Source organism: Helicoverpa armigera, chromosome 1 (genome assembly GCF_030705265.1).
Source record: "Helicoverpa armigera isolate CAAS_96S chromosome 1, ASM3070526v1, whole genome shotgun sequence".
Taxonomy (NCBI): Eukaryota; Metazoa; Arthropoda; class Insecta; order Lepidoptera; family Noctuidae; genus Helicoverpa; species Helicoverpa armigera.
This window is the reverse complement of record NC_087120.1, coordinates 1,462,042-1,477,817: the sequence shown is the minus strand read 5'-3', so window position 1 is coordinate 1,477,817 and position 15,776 is coordinate 1,462,042. Positions and strand designations below refer to the sequence as shown.

The 15,776-nt window shown below is 36.7% G+C and overlaps 2 long non-coding RNA genes across 6 annotated transcripts; one reads left to right on the top strand and one right to left on the bottom strand.

Moving 5' to 3' along the window:
• Nucleotides 1-81: 81 nt before the first annotated feature.
• Nucleotides 82-3,291, bottom strand: LOC110381399 (uncharacterized). The gene is made up of 2 exons (XR_002429888.3): nt 2,300-3,291; nt 82-1,111 (listed from the first exon to the last, which is right to left on the bottom strand). It is a non-coding gene; the product is annotated as an uncharacterized LOC110381399 (long non-coding RNA).
• Nucleotides 3,292-4,246: 955 nt separating this feature from the next.
• LOC110381407 (uncharacterized) lies at nt 4,247-15,752 on the top strand. 5 transcript variants are annotated; one of them, XR_010276407.1, is made up of 5 exons: nt 4,247-4,347; nt 5,059-5,457; nt 5,556-5,719; nt 12,545-12,637; nt 13,075-15,752. It is a non-coding gene; the product is annotated as an uncharacterized LOC110381407 (long non-coding RNA). The 5 variants fall into 5 exon arrangements; XR_010276415.1 differs by lacking the exon at nt 4,247-4,347 and adding an exon at nt 4,361-4,483; XR_010276404.1 differs by lacking the exon at nt 4,247-4,347 and adding an exon at nt 4,361-4,489 and having other exon boundaries at nt 5,556-5,673.
• The last annotated feature ends 24 nt before the right edge of the window (nt 15,753-15,776 follow it).

Sequence of the window (15,776 nt, the reverse complement as noted above, 5' to 3'; positions counted from 1 at the left end):
AAAATCCTCTTTACTGTTATTAGTACAGATATGATATGAATCAAGGGTTTTATTTAATTTAAATTATTGAATAAAACAGCGTTTTCGTCTACGATGCATATAATCAGAAATTCTACATTACAATAATCTGACATCGACGAAATTAAATATTTCAAAGCTTAATCACTACTTCCTATAAAATAAAATTACCTACACCTTATCCCCTTTCTTAGAATTCAACTTTCCGATGTAAGGCCTATCCTCCGTTCGTTGTCGATGTTACTTCCACAAAATGAGCATTTGAAAGCGCCCTGTTCAACCACGTGTTGCTGAACTGACGCACAAATATGAAACCAAGATGGTATCAGCATATTAAACAACTGACAACTATTCTCTAACCCACGACTAACCTTTACCACCCAACAGGTGTAAAGTACATGAAATGGAGTAACGTCTGCCGGCTTCACCCAGTCGTACAGATCAAATTTTTGCTCCTAGTCGATAAGGCAAGAAGACATCAGACGCAGGACCTCTTGCCGGCCGGAACAATAGTCCTGTTCCCATGTTTTCTCATCTAGCCGGCTAAGGCAACTAAACCCTCAAAGACTTTTGTGTTGTCTCTTATTACAGTCTTCGTGATGAGGAGTCCACGATAACTCCTGATGACAACCAAACGCCTTGGAGGTTGATCCTCTCGAAGGCTCACCAGGCAGCACCACACCACTGCTTGTACGTCACCTAATCTCCCTTCCTGAATAAAGTCAAACCTAAGCCGCGCCTAGCTATGAAGAACATCATCAAAATAAATGATACGAAGCTCCTTCTTGACCTCGATGCTTCTCCTGACGATGGTGTTGAAACGGCTTAAGACTGATAGGACTCCGTATCAGTCCCGGTAGAGGTTCCCGGTTCCCGCGTACAAAAGTTCGAGTCCCCGAAACTTCAGATGCTAATTAATAATAAAATTCTTCAAGGGTTAGGTTTGACAATATCAGCGTGCCGTCGATGGCTTAATTTTCAACGACGATAAATGGCGGGCGTGAGACCAAGTAGTAGAACTTGGCCCTCTTGCCATTTTCCTTCGACCTCTGCTTGTTCTTCTTGCGGCGCTTTGTGGCAGTCTTGGCATGCCCTGCAATCAAGAAAAACAAGATTCATTACGAGTTGGAGATATTATGTCAGGCTTCTGCTTTACGGTCATTGACATGTATTCTAACGATGAATATCCATACAAATAATTTCTCCGCTATGTTGTCTGTTGCCATATTGTGACAGATAATCATCCTCATTGATGTTAATCGCAGAAGTGACACAACGTTTTCGCTCGTATTTTACCTTCATAGTTTAATAAATTATTACTCTAGTCCAAAATGTTTCAAGACTTACAACCTTATTATACCTCTATACCTAGACACAGGTAGGTAGGTAGTCTTAACATAGACTCATCAATAAGGCACGGGGGAGGAAAGGGGTGAGAGGCGGAACCGGCCAGCTAATAAATCGATAAGTGCATGAAGTATGGGAGGAGGTGGTCCACCTCCCCCCCTCCCTTCCTGCATCCTGCACCCCACTCTCCGAACGCATCGGTCACGCCCTATATTCCCGGGAATGACCTACATTATGTAGTTATATCGACCCTACTATATAAATACAAATATGCAACCTAAATGTTCTAAAATCTGCTTCATCATTTGGACCGGCGCAACATGTCTTTTTCTTACATTCCTCTCTGTCAGACATCATACTTACATCCATTCCTTTCTGCTTTATGACCTCTTTCGGGCAATCAACCCATCTTTTCCTCGATCTACCTCTGCCTCTCCATTCTTCCACATTTATACTTGGCACACTCTTTAAGACATTAAGAAATGGTACCTTGGCGGACTTTGTATGTACAACCTCTTTGGTTTAGGTAAATAGCCGAAAAATTTATAGAAGAATAAAGTGTTAAAAAATGTTTTGTCAAGTATGTTATGTGTAAAGAAATTACCTATAAAATAAATTTATTATTGGACTCACTTGAAGGCTTTTTTGTCATTAGTATCTATTAGACGGTTGAGGTTTTTATTCCACCATTTACGCATCTGCATCATTAAAGCTGCAAGGCATTCTCAATCAGTCAATCCCAGCTAATTACAAACTCACTCGCAACTTTTTGCACAGCAAATCTCAATACCATCGCCGCGCCGTTGAGCAACAAGTCCCAAATACAAACAAACTGTTGCGCTTGGTTTGGTACACAGATCTTTAAGCCAAAGCATTGGATTACAGTCGCGTTATGTTTTGGCTCGCCTACAATGTTACGGCCTACGGTACGTACCTGGAGGGGCGTTGCACGGTGCAGTAGCCGTCATAGTGCACTTGTAAGAGATTCTGCTCCTGATGACAAGTCGGTTTAAGCACTAGGTACACACTACAGTACAGTAAAAGCGTTCAGGACCAAGTGAGCCGAACTCCGAACTAGAGCGCCACGGCGCTATCGCACAGGCGCCGACCTGGGGCCCGATTCTCCTAATTTTACTTAAGCAACATACGATTCATATTCGATTGCGATCCAATCACGACTCGATTACAATTGAAGCGTATGTGGCATTCCGCTATTTTTCTTTGAAATAAACGTTTTTATCCTTTTCTGTCATTCAATAATGAATCATTTTGTCTGCAAATGATTGTAGAGCAAACTACCGTATATACCAAAATCACCAAAATAGCAGACCAATCGCAAAACAATCGAATGTCGTTGGAATACGATTGTTCTTATATTAGTAGCAGAATGCCCGATATGGTTAAAACTGCTATTGCGATCATATTTCGATTCGATTTCTATTCGATTTTGACATTATTAACTTAGGAGGATCGGGCCCCAGGCCTCTTTCCGTCACGTACCAGTCCATTAGGCTCTAACACGGCTGGTACGCCGGCGGTGGAAAGAGCACGACGGATAATGTCGTTAATGCTGGCATGCCGTGCAATACGACCAGCACTTCTGTAGCACGACAGACCATGGTGCCCGGGGCTGTCGACGGCTTCACCGCAATGGCAGCGATGCGGAGCAACACAGGCAGCACCTAACCGTAAGCATGTAGCGATGCGGAACGTTGTGTCATCCAGCATAGTGCCTATGCTAGATGACGGGATCGCCTGTAACCAGAGGCCCGACTCCCACTCTCCCACAGCCAACAAACACTATTACACGTATTTAATAGATTATTCCGTACAGTGCTACAGAGCGGCCCGTCCCATTGTCTCTGAGAGCAGCAGTTGCCGGGCAAATCCGTATTGGGAGTAGCCATTTTCCAGGCATCCAGCGCATCGGTCAAACACGGTACTTCAACATCAACCAGTGCAGAAACCAGTTATTTTTTTTTAAGAAAAAAAAAAACATCGTAATTAATATAAAAAAATCCTTAAAAATAAGTTCCCGGTTTTAATATTTTTACATGATTTTGAATTCACTTAGATATAAATCAATTTTTTGATATCTTACATGATTTTTATAATTCACTTAGTCGGCTCCACACGTTGGCCCCAACGCTCGTTCCGACGCTATTCGTCCAACGTGTGGATCTAGAAAATGGCATTGGTCCCAACGTTGGGGCTAGAGTTGGTAGTTGGCCGTCTCGTGTCGGTTTTATCAAAAGGAATCTGCACATCAACGTTCGCGATGGATGGATGTAAGTATGACGTCTGACAGAGAGGAATGGAAGAAAAAGACATGTTGCGGCGCCCCAAATGACTTGGGAACAGGGCAGGAAGATGATGACGATGAAATATAAATGTGCACTCATCATATAAACGCGCTTAGAGCAGTTTCGATTTCTATATCGGACATCTTCACAATGGCCCTGACGGGACAGAACTAGTTTATTGGCCAACGTGTGTACGCCTCACCAAGTTTGCAGTCCAACGTTGGCACGAGCGTTGGTACCAACGTGTGGAGCCGGCCTTAGACATAAACTTTTTGAGTAATGAAGAATGTAGGCAAAATACGAGCGAAAATATGTCACTACTGCAATTAACATCAATGGGGATGATTTGATTACATGTCACAATACGTCAACAAGATGTCAACAGACGACATATGCGGGTAAATTATTTGTATGGATGTTCTTGTCTGTCGTTAGAATAAATAAAGGTATTTCAATGATTTGTAGATAAGATCAATAGAATAGTTTTTTATTTTTATTAAAAGCTTTTGTTAATTGGCAATAAAAACAGTTGACAGTTGACGTCTCTATTTTTTATCGACTATAATACTGCTAAGAACGAAATACCTTTTTTTAGCGATACATTACTACGCTTGAGAGAACGCTTTATTTTCAGCGTGTTATACATATAAAAACAGTGGTGTTTATCTCAATGTGTTAGGTTAGTAGTTGAAATTCAGACTTTATTTTAGTGTGTGAACTTTTTTGTCTAAAATTCCGTGTGTCAAACAATGTTTTCAGCGGCCCATGACCAGTGGAAACTACACCCTCAGCGGCGGAGTTTCGTAAAATCCGTTGTCAGTGTATGTTTACATCCTATAGAAAAGGAACTTATCTGCCAAATTATTTGTGTTGTGATTAATCACTGATTGTTTACTATTTTTTATACTAAAGAAGATTTCAATTAGAATTATGGGTTTGAGTGTAGCAAAGGAGAAAGTTAAACATTGTTTATCACATGTTTAAGAAAAACTTTGTATGGGGAATTGTCATAGATATATTTTAAACACTGTTCAACTTTTTTCGTAATAGCACCATAAGTTTTTACAAAAAATTGTGTTCCTAAGTTAGCATACACATGACAGGTTTTCTAAGATCAATAATTAATTATACTTACTTATGTTTTATATTCTCAGGATATCTAAGTCCATACCAAATTACATTTCAATTGGTTCAGTTGTTTTCCTGTGAACGCGTAACATTCAGACAGACAGAGTAACTTTTTCATTTTTTATATTAGTAAGGATTTGTGCAAAAATTGGCTATGTCAGTCACTTGAGAGCACATCAGCGAAGCTCTCTACAGGTAGAACCAAGTCGCTGTGGCTAAATTGGTCAAGATATATTTTTATATGTATATGTTAAAATTACAGGCTCTACTGCAAGTCAAACAGCGTTGAAGCGCCCCTAAACAGAACGTTTTCATCAAGATACTATACAAAGCATTCCGAAGGAGGGTTGACATCAGGCGAGCGGCTGGTCATAAAAATATAGCCAAATCTATTTGCCAGTATATTAGATGTGAGTGATAGGGCTAGGGCGTACCCCCAGGAGACGCGAAGAGGCAGCACCCGGCCCCTGTAGGAAGTGGACAAGAGTTTTTGCACCAACCCGGGCCAGGGCAATGAGAAGCGAGCCCGGGAAGTATGCAAGTTGGAAGTATGACTTCTGACAGAAATGATTGGAAGAGAAAGACATGTTGCGCCGACCCCAAATGACTTGGAAACAGGACAGGAAGATGATGATGATGATGACTATACGACTACCAGAAGGTAATAACATTTTATATTTGCCTACTTATACTTGTACCATCTGTTTAAAATAGATAAAATTAATATTGAGAAATATAATTACGTATTTAAAATTACAGGCTCTTCTGCAAGTCAGACAGCTTCGGAGCAACCCTTAACACAACATTTCATACATCAAGATCTAGACACACGGCAGTGTGTCCGCCAAGTTCGAGCAAAAAAAGCGACACACCGGCCGTGGGTTATATTACACGAACCATTTCAGGCCAAATTCGACCCCCCTGTAACTCAAAATCTATTTTATTTACGCATATCAAATTTCTAGTATCTGTTGAGACCCCCTCACTTATCTAAAATACAAAATTTCATTAATATACCTATTGTAGGTCTTGAGATATTGACGTCAGAAAATCGCTATTTTTACTATACAACCCGTGCCGATAAAGAATGGGATTAGAAATGGCGGCTCATTGAGCTGGGATCGTCAGCATAACAATGCAATAACAATAAAAACTAATAACTGAATAACGTTAAAAAATATCGTTACCGTTGAAAGTGTTTCGTTATTTCATGAAAATTTGTGATCGTTTTGAGACTACATTACGTAGGGACACAAATTGTCAACAAAACCATTACCTGAATCGCGGAGAGGCTAAGGTGGGATATAAACTATTTTCGCTTCATAACTTTAAATAATCTTAAATATCTATACTAATATTATAAATGTGTAAGTAACTCTGTCTCTCTGTCTGTCTGTTATGCTTTCACGGCTAAACCACTGAACCGATTTTGATGAAATTTGGTATGGAGATAGCTTGAATCCCAAGGCCTTCCTTGGGCTTAGGCTAATTTACTACTACATATATGCTACTTTTTATTCTTCTTCGACTTTCTACGCATGCGCAACATTCACGTGGGCAAAGGCTAGTTTTGAAATAAAAGGATGTAATAAATATTATAATTTAGTTTATTTCCAGTAAAATTTCACATCTTACTGGTGCCGGCAATTACCGTATCAATATCACTAAAGGGGGGGAACGCATAATCAAAGTCGTTATTTTTTTGTCAGTCGGTACCAAAGAGTGTGAGTATAGACGGAAATAATGTGCGAGCGAGAAGTGAATAGATGCGCCGCCATTTCTAATCCCATTCTTTATTGGCACAGGTAGTACACTGATTCACTTATTCACTTATTCACTTATTCACTTATTCACTGACTCACTCATCAAAAACCTAGACCACTTCCAATGGTCGTATTGACTTGAAATTTGGCATGGAGGTAGGTCTTTATGTCAAGGTAAAGGGAAAAATCTGAAAATGGCCAAGTGTGAGTCGGTTTCAAAATAATGAAGGTGTTTTATACCCGGTGTAAAGGAGATTGGGCAAGAATGTATGAAGTTTGGTCCAAATGTCCACCACGAACGAGACCTATATAATTAAATAGTCCACTTAATTTAGAGTAACTTTTACTAAGAAAGTAAAAAAAAAACAATGCCAAAAAAAAGTTATAGCCAAATATGTATTCTTAATTTTCGGTAGTTTTTGTATGTTGTCATTATTATTATTTATTTTATTCCACTTCCATTTCCGCACTTTATCTAAAACTAAGATGAGTAAAAAATATAGGCTGTTTATGGCATATAACAGCCCATATTTTTTGCCCGATGGATGTACGAATCACTAACCAATTGAGGCGCCAGAAGTGCTTGAATATACTCAGCGGTGCCTGGATCTAAGAAAGTTCGATGTAACTGGTGGTGTCTTCTCTCTAATAATGAATAATTCTATTTTGTCAGAAGTTAAAGAAAGTACGAAAATCACGAAAAGTAATTGAAAAAATCTATAAAATGTTTTATTTGATTTCGCTATAACTTTTTTCTGGCATTATATTTTTTTTTACTTCCATAACAAAAAATGTTCTATATTTAACGGGCTATCCAGTAGGGTGGAGCGAAAAATTTTTTTTTTAAATTTTAAGTTTCCTGGTATCTCAATCATTGATCCATCGTAAAGGAAGTGTTCATGCAAAATTTCAGCTTTCTAACTCATGATCTCGAGGTGGCGCATTAGGCATGAAGGTAGAAAAAAAATGAAAAAAGAAGAGTTACAAGTAAACATTTATTTCTGACAATAAAACTGTAAATTAAACTGAATAAATGCTTAAAACTACAAGTACACTAAATAACTACATGAAATGGCTTTAAAATAACAATTTAATGTACAGTATCTGAAGTCCCAGAGTCTTCTGTTTGACGGAAATACTGAGATTTTGTGTCAAAAATTGGTATTTCTTGCCTGGATTTTATTTTATTACGAATAAAACCATCTCTAGCATCGGGTCCACAAACAGACGCTGAAGCCTCCGTTACAAGCTTGACACACCTTTCGACTGCTTGAGTGTGGCAAGGGTACTTCTCAATATCAAATAATTTACCTCCAGATGCAATTTTTGTTGTAATTTCCAATTCGCTGTATTTCATTGTTACAGGAGGTTCCGTTATCTTCTCTTTCGCCCATTCTATCAAATCATAATAGTTTGTTGCATCTGTTTTTAGCTCTGGTAACTGAACGAATTTTATTGCCTTTGTCGTTTTTTCTTGCCTTTAAAATTCTTCGAAGAGCCAGCTCTCGAACTTGTTGATCATCGTCTTGTAACATAGCCAGCAATAGATTTTCTGGGTGCACGAAGAAAGCATTTCGTTGAATAGTATTTAAGACAATACTTTTTAAGTCATCTCGCAAATACATACTTCTTTTAACCATATTAAAGATGTGAATCGGACCAAATTTACAAGAGGATTTTGACTTGATATCGAACCAACTTGGTGCGTAAACTTTCATGATGAAAGTGGCCAGTTCTTTCAAATTATTTGTCGGTTTAGCTGTGCCAATATACAAGCGAAGAATCCTGTTAGCACAAGTTAACCATCGGGAATGGGCTAGTTTTCCTGGATCTTTGTTAGCTAAGTTTGGTGGAACTGTACCAGTTGAAATAGCAGAACATATTTGATAAAGGTATTTTTGATCGGTGCTCAACAAATCAATATCCAGATCCGGCAATTCGGTGGAGATGGGTTCAAATGTTTCTATTTTAAAGGCAAGACACTTATCCAGCTGCTTTCCTAATGTGCCAGAAAAAGTATTGGGGCCTGTAGTTGTACCGTCGAGACTAGAGAACAAATGACGAAGTGGTAATTCATTTGCATGTAACAAGCACACAAACCATTGCAAAGGGCGCTTCAGATGTTTTTCTAATAAAACAATGACTCCATTTTTGCGACCAGTATTAACAGCAGTACCATCGCATCCAATGGCCACCAAAGAAGAACGAAATTCATACTTGTTTTCAAGAAAGTCGACAATATTTTTCTGAATATCAGCCGCTTTACCCGAATCAGTAGAAAGATGACCGATGTATTCGGAATTAGGTTCTGATATGATTGAGATATGTTCTTCTACTATAATCTTCCTTTGGGATATATTATTAGTCATAGTTATAGTCAAAGTTTTGTCCTTACGACCATCAAAATAAATAGACGTTAAAGGTTCGTGTTTTTCTATAGATTGCAATTCTTTACGAATCTTCTGCCGTTCTCTGCGTATTTTGCTTCGGTCTACTACTTTTGTTGAGTCCTCAGTACTGATAACATTTAAGTCAAGTAATGCAGCATTTACAATTAATGCTGCAGATCGATCAGAAACTCCAGTTCTATCGCACGTTGTGGCAAGATTTTTCAGCTTATCTCTCATCTGTTGAGTTTTTTTAAGGGATGGATTAGATACTAATTCTGCAGTAGTAAATTCATCGTCCTCATCTGATGTTTCATCAGAAGAACTATGTGACGTCCAAACAGACGCAGATGAGGATGTACTTGGAGTGACGTTACATTTTGCAGCAAACTCTTCATATTTTCGCTTCCTAATTTCACGACGTTGCATAGATTGACTTTTCACTTTATCCACAGAACCAATATACATTTTGCGCTCATTTCGTTGATCTTTTAAGAAGTTTTCCTCGGCAATGGGTACTTTAATCATACATTTGCAAAGTCCTCTAGATACACATTTACATGTTGCGATATCGAACAATTTATTTATCGAATCAGCGTAAAATATCTGTTTTTTGGAGTCATTGCGTAATTTTTTCACGTTCTTGTACTTTTGATAATATAAAATCAGCCTAGACACGACTTGTTGATGGGTAACTGTAGGGATGGATGCTTTACTCCAGATTGCTTCTATATCGAAAGCAATCATTTCACATAAATCTTTGACTGACGGATCCTTTCCATTATTTAACTGTAACATTTCGTTTCTAATCCACAAGTAGTGTTTAATCACATCACAATATGTAGGTAACATATTATTACTAAATTTGATTGGATTACCAAATATAGGACACCGAAAATCTTTACGCGTTTTAGGCATTCTTAATAAAAAATTACTTAAAATTGGCACAATTTCAAAACCTGTTTAACTTTCTAAATTAAACTTTTATTACAAAATACTATATTAACGTTTGAGATCACACCAAGACGAAGTTAAAAGCAGTATATTTGCAAGCAAAATATGTAAAAATAACTATTTTATGAGGGTAGGCTTAGAATTAAAAATGACAGTTTTTTGTTAAACTATTATCTCAATGCGCCACCTGAAAATAAAGTCGTAGACCTTTGATTTTTTGCATGAATAAAGCTTTTACATGTGGTCACCAATTAATAATACAGGAGATTTGAAAAAAGCAAAAAAAAAATTTCCATATCTTTCACTCCACCCTACTATCCAGCCATATAGGTCTCGTTCGTGGTGGACATTTGGACCGGAATCGCCCATTGTCCTTTATACCCCTAAGGAACTAAAACGAACTAAATTTATCTATATTTATATAATATATCTTCGAATGGTACAAAGGTTTGTATTTAGTCAAAGTAAAGTAAAAATCTGAAAACGGCCAAGTGTGAATCACTTTCGAAAATAACGAATGTGTAACTTTGATCCACGAACATAATATATGATAACATAACATGTCAGTCAGTTGGTAAATCTAGTCCATTTAGTTAATCTAGTTCATTTCTTTGTAAGAAACATAGTGCATATTAAAAAATCTAAAAAATAGTATAAATGAGACATTTCTTTAACTAACTTCATCATAAGAAAAAAATGAAATATTCATTCAACCTTACAAAAATAAATGAAATCCCACCCAAAACAAAAATGTGAAAGACTGCCAAGTTCGATAATATGGGAATGCTTCGCCTATAAAAGAAGTGAGATCTGAATAAGTACCAAGTTCCATACACATACCTCAGTTAAAAATAGTTACTTTTTAATGATGATTACTTGGCAAGTTTTAATAGAAAATTAAATATTTGATTCATTGCGTTTAGTAGGTTTATAACAAGGTGTATGAAAACTTGCCAAGTAACATCATTAAAAAGTAACTATTTTTAACTGAGGTATGTGTATGGAACTTGGTACTTATTCAGATCTCACTTCTTTTATAGGCGAAGCATTCCCATATTATCGAACTTGGCAGTCTTTCACATTTTTGTTTTGGGTGGTACAAGATACCACATCAAGATACCACTACCAGAAGGTAATAAAATTTTATATTTGCCTACTTATAAATAGAGTTAAAGTACAGATTATTTTCTCCACCGACTACAAGTCTACAGGTCACTTTTTATCTGGATGCATAAAAATACTTCTTACGAGGCCCGGGTGTAACCTCTCGCAGAAACTAGTATTGTCAATATATATAAACAATTACTCAAAACATTATCACTACTACATAAACTAGCTTTCGCCTATGGTTTTAACCCCTTTCCCAAATGAACTATTTAGCCCACATGGATGAAAAGTAACCTATTTGTTGTTCTGATATACATAATTATCAGCTATATTACTGCCAATTTTCATCAAAATTCATTCAGTAGTTTTTACGTGAAAGAGTAACAAACATTCGTATTTATGGATAGCTTAGAAGTTTAACGTACTGCTTCATAACGTTCTTGATTTTCATCCCTACATGGGCAAATAACACTGAAGCGAAAAGCTACTACCATCAGTTTAAAATCCTACTCAACTAGTAATTATTACATAATCAACATCCTCCGAGCCTTTTCCCAACCATGTTGGGGTCGGCTTCCAGTCTAACCGGATTCAGCTGAGTACCAGTGTCTTACAAGAAGCGAATGCTTATCTGACCTCCTCAACCCAGTTACCCGGGCAAGGTAACCCCTTGGGTACACTGGTGTCAAACTTACTGGCTTCTGACTACCCATAGCTTCTTACGCTAAACTATGAGGAAACAGAAAGAGTACTGCAGTAAAGCATACATACATAACAGACTTATACTCACAATTACATTTACACACTCACTTCACACAAGCACACATCTCATTTTTCACTCACTCACACACTCACTTACTTTAGTATGTTACTGTTACTGTTACAGCCTTTTTTATCGTCCCACTGCTGGGCACAGGCCTCCTCTCACATGGAGAAGGATTGAGCATTAATCACCACGCTTGCTCATTGCGGGTTGGCGATTTCAGACTTAATAGTCCAGGTTTCCTCAAGATGTTTTCCTTCACCTTTATATCAGCCATTGGTGTCTAAGATATACTTAGAAAGTACATACAAACTTAGAAAAGTTGCATTGGTACTTGCCTGACCTGGAATCGAACCCACACCCTCATACTCAAGAGGTTGGTTCTTTACCCACTAGGCCACCACGACTTTATTATTGTAAAGTTACATTAAAATCCATTCAGTAGTAGTCTGTAACGTATTTTTAAGATTTGCATGCTCTCATTCAAATACTGTAACGTATTTTTAAGATTTGCATGCTCTCATTCAAAAATAATAAATTAAATAATAATATTTAAACAATCTGTATAACCTAGCTAGTTTGACATACATTATCGTGTAACCAATGGGAGAAGGCGTTGATTCCTGACATACAGGTTATTTCCTAGTTTGGGTTTCAGAGGCTTCATATGTTTTTGTAACCTCATATTATGTCAATAAAGAATTTATTTATTTATTATTATTCATAACGACTGTGATTATTAAATAATATTATGTATTAACATTTTTATTACAGATGCCAGGTGTACAAACTCAACTAACTCGAAGCAATTGTTGATGGAGCATAATTATTATATAATTAGCAAGACAAGAATAATGACTGGCAAAGGTAATTTATTCAAGTTTTAAGTTTATAATGAAACTAGATTCTGCCAGCGGTTTCACCCGTATCCCGTGGGAACCTCAGCACGAACCCGGATAAAAAGCCTATAGCGTTCCTCGACAAATGGGCTATCTAACATGGAAATATTTTTTCAAATCAGACCAGTAGTTCCTGAGAGTAGCGCGTTCAAGCAAACAAACAAACTCTTCAGCTTTATAATATTAGTATAGATAGTATAGATAGTATAGATATGATCAGTAAAAGGTACAGATAGTGCTCCATTTTTTTTTGTAAATAAGGGAGTAATTGTGTATTTTTACTTTAGATAAGTTTCATCTATATCATTTTGATACAAGTGAGAACGTCATGATAAAATTTAAACTATGTCTTTCTGATTCTAATGTTGTGCTAGCTTATTTTAAACTTGTACTATAATTTTTCAGGTGCATCCAAAACTAATCGAGCCCATGTTCTACCACTGTGCACCAAGATCAAGCATCTTCGGACCGAGATATCGCGTCTTCTCAAAAGAGGTCGAATATTTAAAGAAAGACTACGGAATGTACATTGTGTACAAATGGTTCTTCCAACCTGCAGACAGACATGTGTTGCTGGGGAGTTTGTTGCGCCACTTCTTCTTCCCAGCAAAAACACATAGGAAGTAGTGAAGGTTCAAAAAGTCTTGCAGCCAAGTTTGAATAAATGATTTTTGATTTGATTGAATGCTGAAACACTCTTCGAGAAGGCATCGTTCCTGCACGTTACTCAAAATAAGACAAAACCAGCCCAAATGTTCCTTCACATGCAATTACAAACTCCAAAGAAAGATAAAGGACGAAGGTTTAGTTTAGAAACAAAGGTATTGGCATTGTCTCTGTATGAAAAAAGTCCAAAATGTTATGGACTTATACCTTTTTTTTTACCTTTGTCAGAAACCATGACACGGTTACTCAAGATAACTGGTATTTACAAAATAATTTTTGGAAAGTTAAAAAAACTGTACACACGCTGTGCGTTGTACGGTTGTGAAACTTGTACGCTAACTAAGCAGGATATAAGCAGACTGGAGGCTTTTGAGATGTGCTGGAAGAGGATGGAGAGAATTAGCTGGACGGAAAGAGTTACTAACGAGGAAGTACTAAACAGAGTAGGAACTAAGAAACAACTATTGCAAAATATAGAGAATAGGAGAGGAAAAATGATGGGACACCTTATATGTCATGACGATTTTGTCAAAAACATCGTGGAAGGGAAGGTCGAAGGAAAGAGAGGAAGGGGTCATCCAAGGTATAGCTATATCAAGCAAATTAAAGAAAAGGTGAAGGTTGTGACGTATAATACGATCAACAAATTCGTTGAAGCCAACCCGGACTGCGATATATTTGAAGATAAAGGACAATGCCGGATTTTGTATGGACCCTGTCCCCACCCACCAACAGACTTGAAACTAGTGTCATCGGAAGCGCATCTTTCGATAGATCATGATTATCAAAACGATTTACTGCAAATGTATGGGGTTTTGGAAATACACGACATTTTAGTATCCTTAATAATCAATTAACTTCAATTTTGTTAACCAATTACTCGGAGTTGCGTCGACCGATTTTGATAATTTTTGTTTTAATGCAAAGAACGTGTCTCAACGTTAGTCCGATATAATTTTCATCGGGATCTTTTTGGCGGATGAGGCGCATCCAATGACACTTAGTTGAACTCTGTTGGAGGTGGTTAAGGTGTCCTTACGAAGAACTACACTGCCTCTTCAAACCGATTATTTTAACCGATGATAACTCAAAAACTGCTTAAAAGATCTTGATGAAAATTAAATTAGACTAACTTTGAGATAGATTCTTTAAAATAAAAATAAAAACTTCAAAATCGGTCCACCCAACTCCGAGTAATTGGTTAACAAACTTGAAGTTAATTCATTATTAAGGACACTAAATTGTCTTATAGTTCCTAAACCCCATACTTTTGGAATATGTCTCCATAATAAGAAATGATCTATTAAATGAGGCGCATCCAATGACACTACTTTCAAGTCTGTTGGTGGGTGGGGACGTTTTTAGGCATTGTCCTTTGTCCATATAATGAGAGTATGCCTAAAGTTTTGTGAAAACAATTTCTAATTTTATTATTCGTTACTAACGTGTTTTTTTTACTTTATTTTCATTTTATTTTATTTTTTAATATTATTTTATACTTTAGTTAACTGTATTTTTTAGTTCTTTTTTTTTCTTTTAATTTTAAATTTAAGTTTACGATTTATGTAATTGGCTGCTAAAGCCGTGTAAGTCGAATAAATAAATAAATAAAATAAGGAAGTTCAGGAGTTAGCGCTAGATAGTTGTAAATGGCAGGAGCTGCACCGACAAGAGCTGGGCTCTTAAATTAATGATGATAAAAAAACCTGTTTTGCAATTAGCCAAAATGGAAAGACAGCCAGTGTTCAGGTGATAAGATCGATGTTGTTTGGCGTTATTTTTGTATGGAACAACGTGTGGCTTGCTCAATTATCTATTGGACACTATTCATTATTAAGTTCATGTAAAATGTTATTTGTAATTAAATTTTGAAATTTATTGATGCCATTTTATAATTGTTTTTAGTTGGATAAATAAGTTTATTTTTACGTCACGTAAATATGTACAATTTTGACATTAGTTTCGTATTAGCACCAAGTACACCGACAAGATAAGCTAGTTTTCTTAAAACAACTGCTTGTTTACTATGAATTTTCAGTTAAAATTTTCAAAGTAAACGTTTATTTTCAGAAAAACGCGCACTTATGTGGTCAGTGAACTTGGGCTTACTTTGAACGATTTCTAAACGAAAAATTTTGCTTACATCTCACCAGTGCGAGAAAAATTTAAATAAAACTACTTATTTGATCACGGTATATGTACACATGTCTGTAGGACGGGCGTCGAAACGACGGGATTAAATAATATTAATATAACAGCGATAAAATCCGTAAAAGTAGTTTTGTTTAAATGTCTTATATTCGCGTAAGTGTTAGAAAGAAATGTATGTATATAGGTATACTATAGATGCTTAAAAATGTCGTGTGAAATGTTGTAGATTTTGAAAGGGACAAATAAAGCTAACTAGATTAAACTTACTGATGAGTTTTATTTAATCGACT